This window comes from Triticum dicoccoides, chromosome 2B, assembly GCF_002162155.2.
Source record: "Triticum dicoccoides isolate Atlit2015 ecotype Zavitan chromosome 2B, WEW_v2.0, whole genome shotgun sequence".
Taxonomy (NCBI): Eukaryota; Viridiplantae; Streptophyta; class Magnoliopsida; order Poales; family Poaceae; genus Triticum; species Triticum dicoccoides.
The window spans coordinates 344,500,416-344,521,413 of NC_041383.1; positions in this window are offsets into that span (position 1 = coordinate 344,500,416).

The following is a 20,998-nucleotide window of genomic DNA, read 5'->3' on the forward strand; positions in this document are numbered from 1 at the left end:
AGGAAAAGCCAATACTATCAAGGAGGGATGAGGTGTTGTTTAATGAGCCTCTTGCTTCATGTGCTTTGTGATATGCTCCAAAACCCTCAGCTACTTTCCCACATCCACAAATGACCTAAACCCAAAGCCAAAATCGGTCACACCGATTCTTCCAATCCGGCACCACCGATTCCAAAAGTCATAGCCACTGCTACAAACCCTAAGCAAATCGGTCCTACCGATAGGGATCTCGGTCTCACCGAGATGGGATTGTAATATCTCTGTTTCCCTTTGTAACGTTTCGGTCTAACCGAAGTGAGCGATCGGTCCCATCAAGATTGCAATGTAAACTCTCTGTTTCCCTTTTCTAACATTTCGGTCTCACCGAAAAGAGCAAATCGGTCCCACCGAGTTTACCTGACCAACTCTCTGGAAAGCTTATTACCAAAATCGGTCTTACCGAGTTTGTGTAATCGGTCTTACCGAGATTACGTTGTGCCCTGACCCTAACCGAATCGGTCTCACCGAGTTGCATGTCAGTCCCACCAAAAATCACTAACGGTCACTAGGTTTACTAAATCAGTCCGACCGAGTCTGTTGAATCGGTCCCACTGAGTTTGGTAAATTGTGTGTAACGGTTAGATTTTGTGTGGAGGCTATATATAGAGCCATCAGACTAAACCTACACTTCCAACTTACCATTTCTGAGAGAGAGCCACCTACTCGTGTGTTGAGGCCAAGATATTCCATTCCTACCATATGAATCTTGATCTCTAGCCTTCCCCAAGTTGCTTTCCACTCAAATCCTCTTTCCACCAGATCCAAATCCTATGAGAGAGAGTTGAGTGTTGGGGAGACTATCATTTGAAGCACAAGAGCAAGGAGTTCATCATCAACGCACCATTTGTTACTTCTTGGAGAGCAGTGTCTCCTAGATTGGCTAGGTGTCACTTGGGAGCCACCGACAAGATTGTGGAGTTGAACCAAGGAGTTTGTAAGGGCAAGGAGATCACCTACTTCGTGAAGATCTACCGCTAGTGAGGCAAGTCCTTCGTGGGAGACGACCATGGTGGGATAGACAAGGTTGCTTCTTCATGGACCCTTCTTGGGTGGAGCCCTCCGTGGACTCGTGCAACCGTTACCCTTCGTGGGTTGAAGTCTCCATCAACGTGGATGTACGATAGCACCACCTATCGGAACCACGCCAAAAACATCCGTGTCTCCAATTGCGTTTGAATCCTCCAAACCCATCCCTTTACTTTCTTGCAAGTTGCATGCTTTAATTTCCGCTGCCTATATACTCTTTGCATGCTTGCTTGAACTGTGTGATGAGTATTTGACTTTCCTAAAATAGCTAAAATCTGTCAAACTCTAAAATTGGAAAAGGTTAAGTTTTTAATTGGTCAAGTAGTCTAATCCCCCCTCTAGACTTACTTCAAGGTCCTACAAGTGGTATCAGAGCTTTGGTCTCCATTTGCTTTGATTTCCATAGCTTTTGGTGGTCATAGCCTTGGTTTCACAACCTAGGAGAGTATGGCGTCTAGCGAGGGAAATTATCACCGTAGAGGTCCTTACTTTGATGGTACTAATTTTGCTAGTTGGAAGCATAAGATGAAAATGCATATTGTCGGACATAACCCCGCCGTTTGGGCAATTATTTGTATTGGCTTGCAAGGTGAATTCTTTGATGGGAGAGAACCGAACCGTGAAGCGAATGCAGAAGAATTGAAGATGCTGCAATACAACGCTCAAGCTTGTGATATCATCTTCAACGGATAGCTGTCTTGAGAATGCAAAGGAAATTTGGGATACTTTGATTGATATGCACGAAGGTACCGAATCCTTCAAGGAATCCAAGTTGGATGTGCTCCAAAGTCAGCTTGACAAGTTCAAAATGAAGGATGGTGAAGGTGTCGCTGAAATGTACTCTAGGCTTGCACTTATCACAAATGAGATTGCCAGCTTAGGGAGTGAAGAGATGACCGACAGATTCATCATCAAGAAGATCCTAAGAGCATTGGATGGAAAGTATGATACCATGTGCACATTGATCCAAATGATGCCAAACTACAAAGATCTCAAGCCAACAGAAGTCATTGGAAGAATTGTTGCTCATGAGATGTCACTCAAGGATAAGGAGGAACTGCACAACAAGTCAAGTGGTGCTTACAAAGCCTCAAGTGAAGCCCCCACATCATCAAGTGAGAAACAAACCTTCAATGAAGAATTGAGCTTAATGGTGAAGAACTTCAACAAATTCTACAAGAGTAGAAGCAAAGAAAGAAGCTCCAAGTCAAGGTCTTATCATGACAAAAGATCTTCCTGTCGAGAGCGCAATTGCTACAATTGTGGGAGGCCTGGACACTACTCCAATGAGTGTACGGCACCCTACAAACGAAGAGAAGATTCTCCAAAAAGAAGAAGCAAAAGAGAAGAATCACCACCAAGAGAGAGGAGGAGTAGAGATGATCGTGATGAACGAAGACCCTCACGGAGAAGCAAGGATTCGGAAAGGAAGGACAAGTCATCTAGGAGCTACACAAAACAAAGACATCAAGCTCATGTTGGTGAATGGATTTCCGGCTCCGACTCCGACAAACACTCCGAGAGAAGCTATCACTCCGACTCCGAATATACTCAATATGAAGGTGTTGCCGGTCTAGCACTTGTGGCAACCAACTACTACGACATATTTGATTCACCAAATGAAGAAATTGTAAGATGCTTCATGGCCAAAGGTCCAAAGGTAACACATCCTGAGTATGTTGATTTCAATAGTGATGAAGATGACTTGCTTGTGAATGATGATTTACTTGTTGACAACTCTAGTGATGAATACTATGATGAAACATCAATTAATCATGCTAATCAAACGAATGACAATGATAAGGAGAAAATTGAGCTTCTAACTAAAGAACTAAACACTCTAAAGTTGGCTCATGAAACTATCTTCGTAAATCATCGAGAACTTTTAAGGGCTCATGAGAAGTTACGCTTTGAAAAGCTCAATCTTGAGCAAGAGCATGAGTTCTTAAAGGAAATCAATGATGATCTCTGTAAGAAAAGTTCTTCTTACATTGCCAAGCGTTTACTCTTATCTACTTACATGCCTCAAGTCAAGTCTGGTAACAAGTACAAGAAAGATACTTCCTCTAGTAGTAACAATAATAATGTTAGATCCAATATTGTTGCTTCTAGTAGTTCTCTTGATTCCACTAATGATTCTCTTAGCCAAGTTACACTTGAGCAAGAAAATAGCTTATTGAAGGGAATTATAGAGAAAGGTGTTTACAAGAGCCTTGCCGAGAGTAAGCAATTCGAGGAAATTGTACGCAAGCAAGGAAGACACAAGAAGAATCAAGGTGTTGGTTTTGAACGAAAGTTCAATGCCAATGGAGTTGAGTGGGAAGAAGATCAATACCCCAAGACGAAGTTTGTTCATCAACAAGATAAGTATGATCCCACTTCCTTCAAGGGAACACAAGCTCAAGATGATCATCCTCCACAAGACCACAAGAACAAAGGCAAGGATAAGCTTCAAGAAGAGATAGATTCATTTGTAGAAGCACCTAAGGTCTCGGTCAAGTGGATTCCCAAGGCTACGTCAAGTTCTACTTCATCAAGTACAACTACAACTCCAAGGATTCCCATCAAGATGATGTGGATCCCGAAGAAGAAGAACTAGAGAATACTTGAGGGTGACTCCGCCAACATTCTTCACTTATATCTTTATGGCAAGGACAAGTGCAATCAACTTCCACATCTTGCACTAGTTCAAGGAGTCACAAACCCCCATGTTGGTAAGGCAAGGGACAAGGTAACCTAATGTTTTCATGGACATCATCATGTGTGTGCATCACTCTATGTCTATGGATATTCTTGTTTGTTCCTTGTGGGACTAACCCATGTAGGCAAGTTGAAAGTGCAACTCACTCCAAAGGATTGCTCCAAATGATCTACTCCAACATTGAGCATCCACATCTTCAACACCTACATGAAGTCATCATCAACAAAACCCAAGGTTAGTTCATCCCTCTAAAGGGGGGATCTCACATCTAGGTGGAGCTTAACTCAAAAAAAATTGAGTCAAAGCAACTCTAATGGTGTGAACACATAAATGCATTATGTAAAAGTGGTAACCCCACTTGAGCTTAAACGATGAGTATGACCTATGATTCAAATGTTCTCATTTGACTCCTAAGTCAATATACTCATATATAGATGACCTAGTCATAACCAATTGTTTGATAGATGCTAGAATTGATTGTGCATGCTTTGCCACATATTTCATTTGCCATTTTATTGTGTGAGCATGTTGGTGCATATTTTACTCATTCAAGGACATCCACTTGTTGTTTTGATTGTTTGGTTCATTCTTCTTTTGGCCAAGTGGATGGACAAGAATGCCTAAGAACCCTCTCTAGCTATCTATGCTTTTCTCGTCTCAAACTCTATTCATGCTACATCACAAAATTTGATCAAGTCAGATTCGAACCACTCTGTGTGAGGAGCACTCAGAGTCCCCGATTTGTCATAGACTTAAACTTCCAAAACCTCTTTGTGATTCTCGGTCTGACCGATTCCTCCATTTCGGTCCTACCGAGATCATTAAGTTGATCTGAGTTTTCAATCTCGGTGCAACCGATTTGAACTTTTAGGTCACACCGAGTTGCTGTAACTGAACACAGTTATTCATCTCGGTGCCACCGAGTTGTTCCACTCGGTCACACCGACAGGGTCGGGCTTTATATAGACCCGGGCAAAATTTTGGAAATTCCTCCGAACCCCTTCGCCCGCGCAATAGTTCGCTCTGCCATCAAAGGTCTCCGGATCGTCTCCTCGTCGCCAGCCGCCTCCTGTTGCTGGTCTCCGCCGCCGTCAATGGAATTCAACCCCACCGTTGCCGCCGTAGCGAGTTCATCGCCGGACTAGGGTATGGACTCGATCTTTGTGCTATCCACATCTGATTCCTAGCACATTGTACTCTTATTGATTCTTGCCACGATTGAAACAATCCTATCCAGCCAAAGTAGTCCGTAGAATAGATTAGATTCAAATTTTTAGGGTTAGGTTTCCGCCGAAACCATCTCGGACCCATCGAGTTGAAAAACTCGGTTTCACCGATTTGGCATATGCCATTTCACTAGTGACTCTCGGTCTGACCGAGAATTACTAATCGGTGCGACCAATTTTAGGATTCTGTGAAACCCTAGCAGTCTCGGTGCCATCGAACTGTGACTCGGTCCAACCGAGTTCATCAGTTTAGGTTCCAAAAACTACTTCAGTATCACCGAGTTTGAAAATCGGTTGATCCGAAATGCTTTCTGTGGAAAACTAAAACTGAATTTTTTGAATCATTCTTTTGAAAAGTCTATGCATTTTGAGATGCTCATCCACTCTATCTCATCTATCACTCTTCATAGGGTCAGCAGTCAGCTTTTGCAGCATGTCAGACCAGAGTGACAGTCAGAATAGGTCAATAGAGCAGCTTCACATGAGTGAGGGCACTAGTCCCTCCAACACTTCAGATGAAGGGAACAGAAGCACTCCTAGCAACCTGCCTAAGGCTGCTACCAGGCAAAGGAGAAAGAGAACCTCAGACTCAAAAGATGAGGACTACAAAGCTGAAGAAGATGAGGCTACTTCCAAGAAAGTGGTGCTCAAGAAGGAATATGGCTCAGCAAAGGATATAAAGCCAGGCATGAAGATTAAAAGGCTTGTAGGAAGACAACCAATGTCCAAGGCCAGAGCATCAACTCAACTGCCTGAAAATCCTAATCCCAAAGAGCCAACTACTGAAGGCAAGAAGAGGAAGGAAAGGGTCAAGAAGACCATGGCCAGAGTTGTTGGGCAACCTTCCATGATGGAAGAGGAAGAGCTTATTGCACCAGCACCAAAGGCACCAAAGCTTACGGGTGATGCTATTAAATCTGGGGCTGCAACATCTAAGCCCAAGGAAGCACCCAAAGCTGCCCCAAGGCCAAGTCTGCACCAAAGAGGAATACCAAGAGTATTCCAGCTGCTGAGAAGAACAAGGCCCCAGTGCCTGAGGTTGCTGAGGAGGAAGATGAAGAAGGACATGTTCTAAGGAAGCTCAAGCCTAGGATACCAGATCACAATGATGCCCATCCTGTGGCTGAGGACATGAACATCAGAAAAGACTCAGGATTGAGGCTATGGAGGATGGCAGATCCATATGCCACAAGGAGAAGAACTGCTTTTGATTACAGGTTCCATACAAAGGAACAACATGACTTCTATGAGACAATCTTATTGGACAAGAAGCCCATAGTTTGTGATATGAGGTGCATCAACTGGACCTACATGAAGGAGAATGAAGAGCACTATCCTGGAGTGCAAGACAGCTCTGTTGCTTGTGGAGTTGTAGATTTTGTTGGGCAAAAGCTCACAAACTAGAATGATGAACTTATCATGCAATTCTACTCCACAACACATTTTTACTCAGATGGAAGAATTGTTTGGATGTTTGAAGGTACAAGGTACCAGTCAACTATTGAGGAGTGGGCAAAACTGATAAATGCCCCAAAGGAAAATGATAATGACCTAGATGTATATGCCAAGAAGAAAATGGGACACAATACCATGGCACACATGTACAAGGAGATCCCAGACAAAGCCCTAGAAACTTTCTCTTTTGGATCAGTCCTTTTTCTGTTGTCAGGGCTGCCTACTATCAATTGGATTCCGAGGCACACTCTGTTGCCCAAGTCTGGTGACCACAACATGATCAGAGGGCATGCCATCAATATGTTGCATTTATTTGATGTGCCACAGAAATTCAAAGTCATGAGCCTTATAGTTTAAACCATTAAGAGGACTGCATCAGATCATAAGAGGAGTTGTGGATATGCCCCTCAGATTTAGGAATTGATCAACTCAAAGATGGGAACTGGCAAATATCTATTGGATAGGGAACATTTTCCACTCTATCCAGACTTTGAAGACAATGAGGTTGTCATGAATGAGGATGATCCATCATCAGTTCAAGCTCAAGAGAAGAAGGAGAAGGCAAGGAAGGAGAAGGCTGCCAAGATGCCAACTCAAGAGGAGGCATCTGAGTATTTCTTGAAAAACAAGCAGGAGCAGCTTGGTTACTTGATAGCATCATCTCTGAGGATTGAGAAGGTGTTGGCCACCTTAAATCAAAACCAGGAGAGCTTGGAAAGAATCATGGAACAAAAATTCTATGATCTAGATGTCAAAGTAACTAAGATTCAATCACTTGTGGAGAAACTGCAGTACGACATGCAAGAGAGGAAGGGCAAGACAACCACAAATGTCTTTGCCAGAGTGCCTAGAGCTCAGAGGTCACCTGCTGTGCCAGTGCCAGACACTAGAGCAACATCTTCAGCACCAGCTACTGCCCCTTTAGCTCCAGTGCAACCAGCTTCAGCATCAACTCCAGCACCCTCTACATCAACTGAAGCCTTCATCCTTGGAGTTATCCGGACACCACCAACTGAAGATCAAGCCTGAGAGTCGATCTAGCACTATGCATTTTCTATGAACTTTTTGGTAACATGTTGCCAAAGGGGGAGAAAAATGTATAGATCATAGGCTTCGAGAGAGAGAGAGAGAGAGTGTTGCTTTTATTCTCTCTTGCTTTGTTGGTTTAAACTTGTTTGCTTTTTGATTGGTTGAGATACTATGCTTGTGAGACATTGATGATCATGTGTTTGATCATAAGCTACACTTATGCATGTTTGATGATATTATCCTATCTATCTTATGTGATCATTCACTTTGCTTGGTGATGAGTGCATGTATTCAATACTTATCATTTTGAGCGCTCCACCAAGATGTATGTGACATGGAAGAGTAACCCATGAGCCTAATTCCTTGTGCATTTGCAGTCCAAAGCAAAATTTAAACTATGCACAAATTTAGGGGGAGCTCTTGCTTATCACATACTTCTCAAAGCGACGATGTTTTTTATTCTTATTATCTTTTGTCGAAGCTTTGATCTATATGTTGTCATCAATTACCAAAAAGGGGGAGATTGAAAGTGCAACTATCCCTAGGTGCTTTTGGTAATTCATAACAACATATAGCTCATTGAGCTAATGCTATTCCAAGACTATTATTTCAGGAAAGATCAATGAATGGCATGGCATGGATGATGAAAGTGGATCCCTCAAAATACTAAGGACAAAGGATTGGCTCAAGCTCAAAGGCTCAAGACTCTTCATTTTATATTTTAGTGATCCAAGATCACATTGAGTCTATAGGAAAAGCCAATACTATCAAGGAGGGATGAGGTGTTGTTTAATGAGACTCTTGCTTCATGTGCTTTGTGATATGCTCCAAAACCCTCAGCTACTTTCCCACATCCACAAATGACCTAAACCCAAAGCCAAAATCGGTCACACTGATTCTTCCAATCCGGCGCCACCGATTCCAAAAGTCATAGCCACTGCTACAAACCCTAAGCAAATCGGTCCTACCGATAGGGATCTCGGTCTCGCCGAGATGGGATTGTAATCTCTGTTTCCCTTCGTAACGTTTCGGTCTAACCGAAGTGAGCGATCGGTCACACCGAGATTGCAATGTAAACTCTCTGTTTCCCTTTTGTAACATTTCGGTCTCACCGAAAAGAGCAAATCGGTCCCACCGAGTTTACCTGACCAACTCTCTGGAAAGCTTATTACCAAAATCGGTCTTACCGAGTTTGTGTAATCGGTCTTACCGAGATTACGTTGTGCCCTAACCCTAACCGAATCGGTCTCACCGAGTTGCATGTCAGTCACACCGAAAATCACTAACGGTCACTAGGTTTACTAAATCTGTCCGACCGAGTCTGTTGAATCGGTCCCACCGAGTTTGGTAAATTGTGTGTAACAGTTAGATTTTGTGTGGAGGCTATATATACCCCTCCGCCTCCTCTTCATTCGTGGAGAGAGCCATCAGACTAAACCTACACTTCCAACTTACCATTTCTGAGAGAGAGCCACCTACTCATGTGTTGAGGCCAAGATATTCCATTCCTACCATATGAATCTTGATCTCTAGCCTTCCCCAAGTTGCTTTCCACTCAAATCCTCTTTCCACCAGATCCAAATCCTATGAGAGAGAGTTGAGTGTTGGGGAGACTATCATTTGAAGCACAAGAGCAAGGAGTTCATCATCAACGCACCATTTGTTACTTCTTGGAGAGTGGTGTCTCCTAGATTGGCTAGGTGTCACTTGGGAGCCTTCGACAAGATTGTGGAGTTGAACCAAGGAGTTTGTAAGGGCAAGGAGATCGCCTACTTCGTGAAGATCTACCGCTAGTGAGGCAAGTCCTTCGTGGGCGACGGCCATGGTGGGATAGACAAGGTTGCTTCTTCGTGGACCCTTCTTGGGTGGAGCCCTCCGTGGACTCGCGCAACCGTTACCCTTCGTGGGTTGAAGTCTCCATCAACGTGGATGTACGATAACACCACCTATCGGAACCACGCCAAAAACATCTGTGTCTCCAATTGCGTTTGAATCCTCCAAACCCATCCCTTTACTTTCTTGCAAGTTGCATGCTTTAATTTCCGCTGCCTATATACTCTTTGCATGCTTGCTTGAACTGTGTGATGATTACTTGACTTGTCCTAAAATAGCTAAAATCTGTCAAACTCTAAAATTGGGAAAAGGTTAAGTTTTTCATTGGTCAAGTAGTCTAATCCCCTCATCTAGACTTACTTCAAGGTCCTATAGTGAAGAATGTTGTCGGAGTCACCCTCAAGAACTCTCTAGTTCTTCTTCTTCGGGATCCACATCATCTTGATGGGAATCCTTGGAGTTGTAGTTGTACTTGATGAAGTACAACTTGACGTAGTCTTGGGAACCCACTTGACCAAGGGCTTGGGTGCTTCTTCAAATGCATAAATCTCCTCTTGAAGCTTGTCCTTGCCTTTGTTCTTGTGGTCTTGTGGTGGAAGATCATCTTGAGCTTGTGTTCCCTTGAAGGAAGTGGGATCATACTTCTCTTGTTGAGGAACAAACTTCGTCTTGGGGTATTGATCTTCTTCCCACTCAACTCCATTGACATTGAACTTTCGTTCAAAACCAACACCTTGATTCTTCTGGTGCCTTCCTTGCTTGCGTACAATTTCCTCGAATTGCTTACTCCCAGCAAGGCTCTTGTATACACCTTTCTCTATAATTCCCTTCAATAAGCTATTTTCTTGCTCAAGTGTAACTCGGCTAAGAGAATCATTAGTGGAATCAAGAGAACTACTAGAAGCAACAATATTGGATTTGGCATAATTATTGTTACTACTAGAGGAAGAATCTTTCTTGTTCTTGTTACTTGACTTGACTTGAGGCATGTAAGTGGATAAGAGTAAACGCTTGGCAATGTAAGAAGAACTTTTCTTACGGAGAACATCATTGATTGCTTTTAAGAACTCATGCTCTTGCTCAAGATTGAGCTTTTCAAAGCGTAACTTCTCATGAGCCCTTAAAAGTTCTCGATGATCTTCCAAGATAGTTTCATGAGCTAACTTAAGAGTGTTTAGTTCTTTAGTTAGAAGCTCAATCTTCTCCGTATCATTGTCATTCGTTTTATATTGATTAGCATGATTAATTGACGTTTCATCATAGTATTGATCACTAGAGTTGTCAATAAGTAAATCATCATCACCTAGCAAGTCATCTTCATCACTATTGAAATCAACATACTCGGGATGTGTTGCCTTTGGACCTTTGGCCATGAAGCATCTTCCAATTCCTTCATTTGGTGAGTCAAATATGTCGTAGGAGTTGGTTGACACAAGTGCTAGACCGGCGACACCTTCATCTTGAGTATATTCGGAGTCAGAGTGATAGCTTCTCTCAGAGTGATGGTCGGAGTTGGAGCCGGATACCCATTCACCAACATGAGCTTGATGTCTTTGTTTTGTGTAGCTCCTTGATGACTTGTCCTTCCTTTCCGAATCCTTGCTTCTCTGTGAGGGTCTTCGTTCATCACGATCATCTCTACTCCTCCTCTCTCTTGGTGGTGATTCTTCTCTTTTGCTTCTTCTTTTTGGAGAATCTTCTCTTCTTTTGTAGGGTGCCGTACACTCATTGGAGTAGTGTCCGGGTCTCCCACAATTGTAGCAATTGCGCTCTCGACTAGAAGATCTTTTGTCATTGTATGACCTTGACTTGGAGCTTCTTTGTTTGCTTCTACTCTTGTAGAATTTGTTGAAGTTCTTCACCATTAAGCTCAATTTTTCATTGAAGGTTTGTTTCTCACTTGATGATGTGGGGGCTTCACATGAGGCTTTGTAGGCACCACTTGACTTGTTGTGAAGTTCCTCCTTATCCTTGAGTGACATCTCATGAGCAACAATTCTACCAATGACTTCCGTTGGCTTGAGATCTTTGTAGTTTGGCATCATTTGGATCAATGTGCACAAGGTATCATACTTTCCATCTAATGCTCTTAGGATCTTCTTGATGATGAATCTGTCGGTCATCTCTTCACTCCCTAAGCCGGCAATCTCATTTGTGATAAGAGCAAGCCTAGAGTACATTTCAGCGACACCTTCACCATCCTTCATCTTGAACTTCTCAAGCTGACTTTGGAGCACATCCAGCTTGGATTCCTTGACGGAGTCAGTACCTTCATGCATATCAATAAAAGTATCCCAAATTTCCTTTGCATTCTCAAGACGGCTGATTTTGTTGAATTCTTCGGGGCACAATCCGTTGAAGATGATATCACAAGCTTGAGCGTTGTATTGCAACATCTTCAATTATTCCGCATTAGCTTCACGGTTCGGCTCTCTCCCATCAAAGAATTCACCTTGCAAGCCAATACAAATAATAGCCCAAACGGCGGGGTTATGTCTGAGAATATGCATTTTCATCTTATGTTTCCAACTAGCAAAATTAGTGCCATCAAAGTAAGGACCTCTACAGTGATAATTTCCCTCGCTAGACGCCATACTCTCCTAGGTTGTGAAACCAAGGCTATGACCACCAAAAGCTACGGGAATCAAAGCTAATGGAGACCAAGGCTCTGATACCACTTGTAGGACCTTGAAGCATGTCTAGAGGGGGGGTGATTAGACTACTTGACCAATTAAAACCTTAACCTTTTCCCAATTTTAGAGTTTGGCAGATTTTAGCAATCTTTGGACAAGTCAAGCAATCATCACACAAATCAACCAAGCATGCAAAGAGTATATAGGCAGCGGAAATTAAAGCATGCAACTTGCAAGAAAGAAAAGGGAACGGTTTGGACGATTCAAACGCAATTGGAGACACAGATGTTTTTGTCATGGTTCCGATAGGTGGTGCTATCATACATCCACGTTGATGGAGACTTCAAGCGACGAAGGGTAACTGTTGCGCGAGTCCACGGAGGGCTCCACCCACGAAGGGTCCACGAAGAAGCAACCTTGTCTATCCCACCATGGCCGTCGCCCATGAAGGACTTGCCTCACTAGCGGTAGATCTTCACGAAGTAGGCGATCTCCTTGCCCTTACAAACTCCTTGGTTCAACTCCACAATCTTGTCGGAGGCTCCCAAGTGACACCTAGCCAATCTAGGAGACACCGCTCTCCAAGAAGTAACAAATGGTGCGTTGATAATGAACTCCTTGCTCTTGTGGTTCAAATGATAGTCTCCCCAACACTCAACTCTCTCTCATAGGATTTGGATCTGGTGGAAAGAAGATTTGAGTGGAAAGCAACTTGGGAAGGCTAGAGATCAAGATTCATATGGTAAGAATGGAATATCTTGGCCTCAACACATGAGTAGGTGGTTCTCTCTCAGAAATGGTAAGTTGGAAGTGTAGGTTTGTTCTGATGGCTCTCTTCACGAATGAAGAGGAGGTGGAGGGGTATATATAGCTTCCACACAAAATCTAACTGTTACACACAATTTACCAAACTCGATGGGACCGAATCAACAAACTCGGTCAAACCGATTTAGTAAACCTAGTGACCGTTAGGGTTTTCGGTGGGACTAACATGCAACTCGGTAGGACCGATATGGTTAGGGTTAGGGCATAACGTAATCTCGGTGAGACCGATTACACAAACTCGGTGAGACCGATTTTGGTAATTAGCTAACCAGAGAGTTGGTCAGGTAAACTCGGTGGGACCGATTTGCTCTTTTCGGTGAGACCCAAATGTTACAAAAGGGAAACAAAGAGTTTACATTGCAATCTCGGTGGGACCGATCGCTCACTTTGGTTAGACCGAAACGTTACAAAGGGAAACAGAGAGATTACAATCCCATCTCGGTGAGACCGAGATCCCTATCAGTGAGATCGATTTGCCTAGGGTTTGTGGAAGTGGCTATGACATATGAACTCGGTGGCGCCAGATAGAAAGAATTAGTGTGAACGATTTTGGCTTTAGGATTAGGTCATATGAGGATGTGAGAAAGTAGTTGAGGGTATTTGGAGCATATCACTAAGCACTTGAAGCAAGAGGCTCATTAAGCAACACCTCATCCCTCCTTGATAGTATTGGCTTTTCCTAAAGACTCAATGTGATCTTGGATCACTAAAATGTAAAATGAAGAGTCTTGAGCTTTTGAGCTTGAGCCAATCCTTTGTCCTTGATATTTTGAGGGGTCCACTTTCATCATCCATGCCATGCCATTCATTGAGCTTTCCTGAAATAATAGTCTTGGAATAGCATTATCTCAATGAGTTGTATGTTGTTATGAATTACCAAAACCACTTAGGGATAGTTGCACTTTCACACCGAAATGGTTGCCTTTGCTTGATACTCTCGCCTGCGCTTGCCCCCTTTGCACCAAAGAGGAAACAAGGACTCTGCGCAGGCCGGCGCCCGCCTGGCGCCCGCCTGGCCTTGGTCGTCATGGCTTGCGTTATGGGCACCTCGTGAGGTACCCTGCCTTGATCTCTCCGCCTCCTCGTGAGCCAGCCTGACGAGGCTGTGCCCGAGGAAGCCTCCTGTCGTCCGCCCCGCGAGGCTCAGCCCCTCGCGAGGGTCTTGAGCATGTGTTGATGAAGATGGGCCATACTGGGCCACTCCCTGAGCCAAGCCACAGGCTGCAGGCAGGCAAGTCTGGGTACCCCCGTTCCCAGAACGCCGACATAACTGCCACAGTTCATTACACACCCCAGCGGGGCACTCTACTTTTTTCAAATTGCAGAAGAAAGGAAAGGTTAAACATAAGTGGCCATGAGGCCGTAGCGGGCCCTAAAGCCAAGCTCGGCAGCCCTGAGCTCAGATCGAGCCCTCCTCCTGCTTCACCGAGGCGCGGCGGCGAGACGATCCTCCGCCCTCTTTGATGTGAGCTCGGGGGCGTGGAGGTTTGTCGTAGCCACCGCTGCTGGAGGTCTTGCCCGAAGAAGAGCAGCCGCCGCGGGAGGAAGTATGGACATGGTCAAGGCCAAGCTCACCCTCGTCGCCGACATCAAGGCCAAGCTCATTTTCACCACTGCCGTCTTCTGGGAAGCACCCCGCACGGTGGCCATCTTCCCTGAACACCCTCACGAAGAGGGTCGCAAGGCCATCATACTTGAAGTGGAGGGTGCACCTCCCGCTCAGGCCTCGCGCGCGGGCAATCGCCTGCCAGCCGCTGGCCAAGACCACGCTGCCTGCAAAAGTAACCTCAATCACAACCCACGAGGCCCTACTGCAGCAGCCGTCATCCTACAGCCAGAGGCCATAGAGCCCCGTGGCTGACAGCTTGCCAGTGAAGAAGCGTGGAAGCCGGAGCAAGGAGCCGACGGGCTTCTCCGACCACACGACGAACTCCAAGAGTACGTCAATCGAGGGGAAGCGCGATCGAGGAGGACGGCGACCATGGCGCTCATCGTCATAGGGGCTGCCCTATGGCCGGTGGCCCCCCCGGATGCCATGGGAGACGCCAACTCTTGGAGAAGCGCGCCTGCGCCCCCTGGAGGCCGCCGCCTGTGTCGCGGCATGCTTGCGGGACGGCCGCGGCCCCTCTTGGGCGGTGGCGAAGCTGGCTCCTCCTTAGGGGCCTCCCCTTTATCAGCGGCCATGAACCTCCTCGCCGGCGCCATGAGCCTCGCAACTACGGCAAGGTGGAGAAGAGGAAGGAACAAGCAGCAAGAAGATGAAGATAGAGATGGGCGAGGGGGGCTTTGCCCCTCCCCTCATTTATAGTCGGAGGGAGGCCAATCGCCGGCCTCCACGATCCCGTGCAATGATGTCTTCTCTGCATGTAGCATCGACTCATCAAGTCAGGCAGTTTCCGAGGCAGCATGGGGAAGTGGAGACGCCCACGTCCCATGAATCACCACGCGTCGCCCAAGGCCGCAGGCGGTTGGGGCCCGCGGCGCTCCGCACTTGCCATTTGGCTTCGCCTAGAAGCCAAGTCTGAGCGCACCTTGGGCACGGGGGCTACTGTCAGCATTCAGGATATGGTGGTACCCAGACTTGCCTATCTGCGGCCCGCGGCGTGGCTCCACCAACGGCTTGGTATGACCCAGTTTTGACATCAAAAACCCAAGACCCTCGCGAGGCGGACAACACCAAGACCTCCAAAGGGATCAGCCTCCTCAGGATGGCTCCTAAGGAGCGGAGATTTCTATGCAAGCTTCACCTCTCGAGGTTTGGGTGACGTGATCCATGACGATAGAGGCCAGGTGGGCGCCAGCGAGCGCAGAGTACCAGTTTCCTCTTTGGTGCAAAGGAGGCAAGTAGCAGGCGCGAAGTCCCGAGGAAGTAGCCAAAGGTTTCCATTCCTGTGCAACAAGACCAAGACCGCCAGGGCGGTAGGACGGAGGTCTTGACCGAGCCCACCATGGCGTCACGACCAGAGGCTTTTGCAGGCGAAGACCACTTTAGTCAGGACAAGATGTACTTGTTGTCTACCTCCAAATTTGGCCGTTGTGGGATCCCTTCCCGCCTCCATTCGGGAAGAGGACCAAGGCCTTTATAAATAGGACCTAGCCACCACCAAGGAGAGATATTGGATCCATTCCACCCCTCACCAGCTCACCAGCTCACTTGAGCCCAAGAACACGCTTCCTGAGGTTGTTCTCCACTGTACTAGTTCTTCCTCAGCCCCTCGAGGCAAATCCACCACAAAGCAGGAGTAGGGTTTTACACCGCAAGGTGGCCCGAACCTGGGTAAACTGCTGTGTCCCGTTCCCTTTGAGCTCGGCACGTTAGGCTATGAGATTAGCGAGTCGGCAGACTGAGGAGAGTGAGATCTTCGCACGCACCCCAGAGTTCGAACCTCTCAAGGGTTTGCGGAACCCATAATCCAACAAGTTTATTATCACCAACCGTGTGAGATGCAGTACAAAAATATCTTGGAGCACCGTCGGAGTATAGTACGCATATGGCTTACACAAGAAGGTGCGTCGGCTACAGTCCATAGCCGATGTGTCAAGCACACCAGTTCACTCCTCAAATATCGTTTCATTGTTCACTCGTCGCCTATGAAACATGGGGACATTGACGCGTGTCGTGAGGGCAACTTAGGCGGCCCACTCCGGCGAGAGCCTGGCCGCAGCTGCAATGCATGTGCTAACAAGCTGCGTGATCGTGACCGCAAACTGCGATCGGGTGGCCAAGGCAGCCCAAACGGCCGCTGTTGTTTCTCAGGTGGCGGCAGCAACATCTGACTGAGGGATAGCAACTGGCGAGAGCGGCACAACAGTTGTCTGTTCCACAGCGGCGGTGTTAGCCCTGATGGAGGCCTCCCACGACCATGTCGAGGCCGCCCACGCCCAGCTCCTGGCAGTCACTGCACAAATCGAACGAAGCTTTTCCGACAATGGTCAGCAACCCATGGCCGAAGAATTGGCAATCGCCGAGGGCGCTCGAGCAGTCATCCGTTCCTCCGTGGCGTACCTTGCCACGACGGAGCCCGTCCAAGCCCAAATCGCGGCCGCCCACGCCCAGCTTGTGGCGGCCTTTTCCAAAGAGATGGAAGACATGGATGACGAGATGCTTTCCGAGTATGGTGCGATGGATGCCATGGAGCCCCTTCCCCACGACATCGTCAGGCGCGAGCTGGACACAGAGGAGGCGGCGGAGATCGACGAGAACCAGCCGAAGTAGTACTATTTTGTTTTGTTTAATTAAGAGTGCCGGTATTTAATTTGTTAGAGTAATGTTTAGGTTAGCTAGCTCTGTTTAATTGCTGAACTTGATCGATTAAGAAGTGTGGGTGTGTTGTAGTCTCCTTTGTGTACCCAAATTATGCAATGACGTGGATGACCACTGTTACCAGGGAAATTCGGACCAAAATTTGCACGTTCAAACTCATCACACACGGGGTAAGCTATAATAATCGTTTGTGATGTTCACATATCATACAGAGTGCTGAATAAGGGACCATTTTTATGACACTTTGCGCGCCATTTTTTTGCTGCACTGATCCAAAATTTTCAGCTTTCGCGGAAATATTGATAACCCACAAGTATAGGGGATTGCAACAGTTTTTGAGGGTAGAATATTCAACCCAAATTTATTGATTCGACACAAGGGGAGCCAAAGAATATTCTCAAGTATTAGTAGTTGAGTTGTCAATTCAACCACACCTGGATAACTTAGTATCTGCAGCAATGTATTTAGTAGCAAAGTAGTATGATAGTAATGGTAACAGTGGCAAAAGTAACAGTAGCAGTTTTGTAGTAATTGTAACAGTAGCAGCGGTAAAGTAAATAAGCAAAGCACAATATGTGAAAAGCTCGTAGGCATTGGATCAGTGATGGATAATTATGTCGGATGCGATTCCTCATGTAATAGTTATAACATAGGGTGACACAGAACTAGCTCCTGTTCATGAATGTAATGTAGGCATGTATTCCAAATATAGTCATACATGCTTATGGAAAAGAACTTGCATGACATCTTTTGTCCTACCCTCCCGTGGCAGCGGGGTCCTAGTGGAAACTAAGGGATATTAAGGCCTCCTTTTAATAGAGTACCAGACCAAAGCATTAACACATAGTGAATACATGAACTCCTCAAACTATGGTCATCACCGAGAAGTATCCCGATTATTGTCACTTCAGGGTTGTTGGATCATAACACATAATAGGTGACTATAGACTTGCAAGATAGGATCAAGAACTCACATATATACATGAAAACATAATAGGTTCAGATCTGAAATCATGGCACTCGGGCCCTAGTGACAAGCATTAAGCATAGAAAAGCCATAGCAACATCAATCTCAGAACATAGGGGATACTAGGGATCAAACCCTAACAAAACTAACTTGATTACATGGTAAATCTCATCCAACCCATCACCATCCAGCAAGCCTACGATGGAATTACTCACGCACGATGGTGAGCATCATGAAAATGGTGATGGAGGATGGTTGATGATGACGACGGTGACGAATCCCCCTCTCCGGAGCCCCGAACGGACTCCAGATCAGCCCTTCCGAGAGAGATTAGGGCTTGGCGGCGGCTCCGTATCGTAAAACGCGATGAAACTTTCTCTCTGATTTTTTCTCCGTGAAAGCAAATATATGGAGTTGGAGTTGAGGTCGGTGGACGTTCAGGGGGCCCACGAGGTAGGGGGGCATGCCCAGGGGGAGGGGGCGCACCCCCACCCTCGTGGACAGAGTGTGGGCCCCCTGACGCTATTTCTTTCGCCAATATTTTTTATTAATTCTGAAAAGTTGCTCCGTGGATTTTTAGGTCATTCTGAGAACTTTTATTTCTGCATGAAAATAACACCATGGCAATTCTGCTGAAAACAGCGTCAGTCCGGGTTAGTTACATTCAAATCATGCAAGTTAGAGTCCAAAACAAAGGCAAAAGTGTTCGGAAAAGTAGATACGACGGAGACGTATAAACTCCCCCAAGCTTAAACATTTGCTTGTCGTCAAGCAGTTCAGTTGACAAACTGAAAGTGATAAAGAAAAACTTTTACAAACTCTGTTTGCTCTTGTTGTTGTAAATATGTAAAGCCAGCATTCAAGTTTTCAACAAAGATTATGACTAACCATATTCACAATAACACTTAGGTCTCATGTTTACTCATATCAATGGCATAATCAACTAGCGAGCAATAATAATAAAACTCGGATGACAACACTTTCTCAAAACAATCATAATATGATATGACAAGATGGTATCTCGCTAGCCCTTTTCTGAGACCGAAAAACATAAATGCAGAGCACCTTTAAAGATCAAGGACTGACTAAACATTTTAATTCATGGTAAAAGAGATCCAGTCATAGTCATACCCAATATAAACTAATAGTAATGCATGCAAATGACAGCGGTGCTCTCCAGCGGGTGCTTTTTAATAAGAGGGTGATGACTCAACATAAAAGTAAATAGATAGGCCCTTCGCAGAGGGAAGCAGGGATTTGTAGAGGTGCCAGAGCTCGATTTTGAAATAGAGATGAATAACATTTTGAGCGGTATACTTTCACTGTCAACATAACAACTATAGATCTCGATATCTTCCATGCTACACACATTATAGGCGGTTCCCAAACAGAATGGTAAAGTTTATACTCCCCCACCACCAAAAAGCATCAATCCATGGCTTGCCCGAAACAACGGGTGCGTCCAACTAGCAACTGGGGGAGTTTTGTTTAATTATTTTTGATTTGATTTGGGCATGGGACTGGGCATCCCGGTTACCAGCCATTTTCTCGTGAATGAGGAGCGGAGTCCACTCCCCTTGAGAATAACACACCTAGCATGGAAGATACAGACATCCCTAGTTGATACATGAGCTGCTCGAGCATACAAAACAGAATTTCATTTGAAGGTTTGGAGTTTGGCACATACAAATTTACTTGGAACGGCAGGTAGATACTGCATATAGGAAGGTATGGTGGACTCATATGGAATAACTTTGGGTTTTATGGAGTTTGGATGCACAAGCAGTATTCCCGCTTAGTACAGGTGAAGGCTAGCAAAAGACTGGGAAGCGACCAACTGAGAGAGCGACAACAATCATGAACATGCATTAAAATTAATCAACACCGAGTGCAAGCATGAGTAGGATATAATCCACCATGAACTTAAATATCGTGAAGGCTATGTTGATTTTGTTTCAACTACATGCGTGAACATGTGCCAAGTCGAGTCACTCAAACCATTCAAAGGAGGATACCACATCACAACCATTTTAATAGCATGTTGGCGCGCAAGGTAAACCATTATAAACTCCTAGCTAATTAAGCATGGCATAAGCAACTATAATCTCTAATCGTCATTTCAAACATGTTTATTCATAATAGGCTGAATCAGGAACGATGAACTAATCATATTTACAAAAACAAGAGAGGTCGAGTTCATACCAGCTTCTCTCATCTCAATTAGTCCATCATATATCATCATTATTGCCTTTCACTTGCAGGACTGAACGGTGTGGATAATAATAATAGTGCACGTGCATTGGACTAAGCTGGAATCTGGAAGCATTCAATTCAAGGGATAAGACAAGGTAATATGGGCTCTTGGTTAAATCAACAATTGCACATGAGAGCCACTAAACATTTTCATTATGGTCTTCTCCTCTCGACCCCCAAAGGAAAGAAAAGAAATAAAAGTATTTACACGGGAAAGCTCCCAACAAGCAAAAGAAGAACGAGAAATATTTTTGGGTTTTCTTTTAATTACTACTACAAGCATGGAAATTAAACTAACTATTTTTTTGGTTTTTCTTAAGGTTTATCAAACACACAAGAAGAAAGCTAGAAAAAGAAATTAAACTAGCATGGATAGTACAATGAAAAAGTATGAGCACTGACAACCTAGAATGAGTGTGTGAACATGAATGTAATGTAGGTGAGAAATACGTACTCCCCCAAGCTTAGGCTTTTGGCCTAAGTTGATCTATGCCCATGGATCGCGGCTACTCTCCCCGGTGTACTGAGGAGTGTCATTGTACTACCACTGACTGGTGATCTCCTCTGGGTCCCACTGATAGGATGATGGACGATAAGGGTCAAGTGGTGGTTTCGGCTCAGGCTCTGGAGTGGATGTCTGGCCACAGAGCACGTAGACGGCCTCCGGTAAGACAAGATAAGGGCCTGCAGTTAAATCAAACAAAGAGGGCGCTGGCAAGATAATAATCTCATTGTGTTTCTTATTAA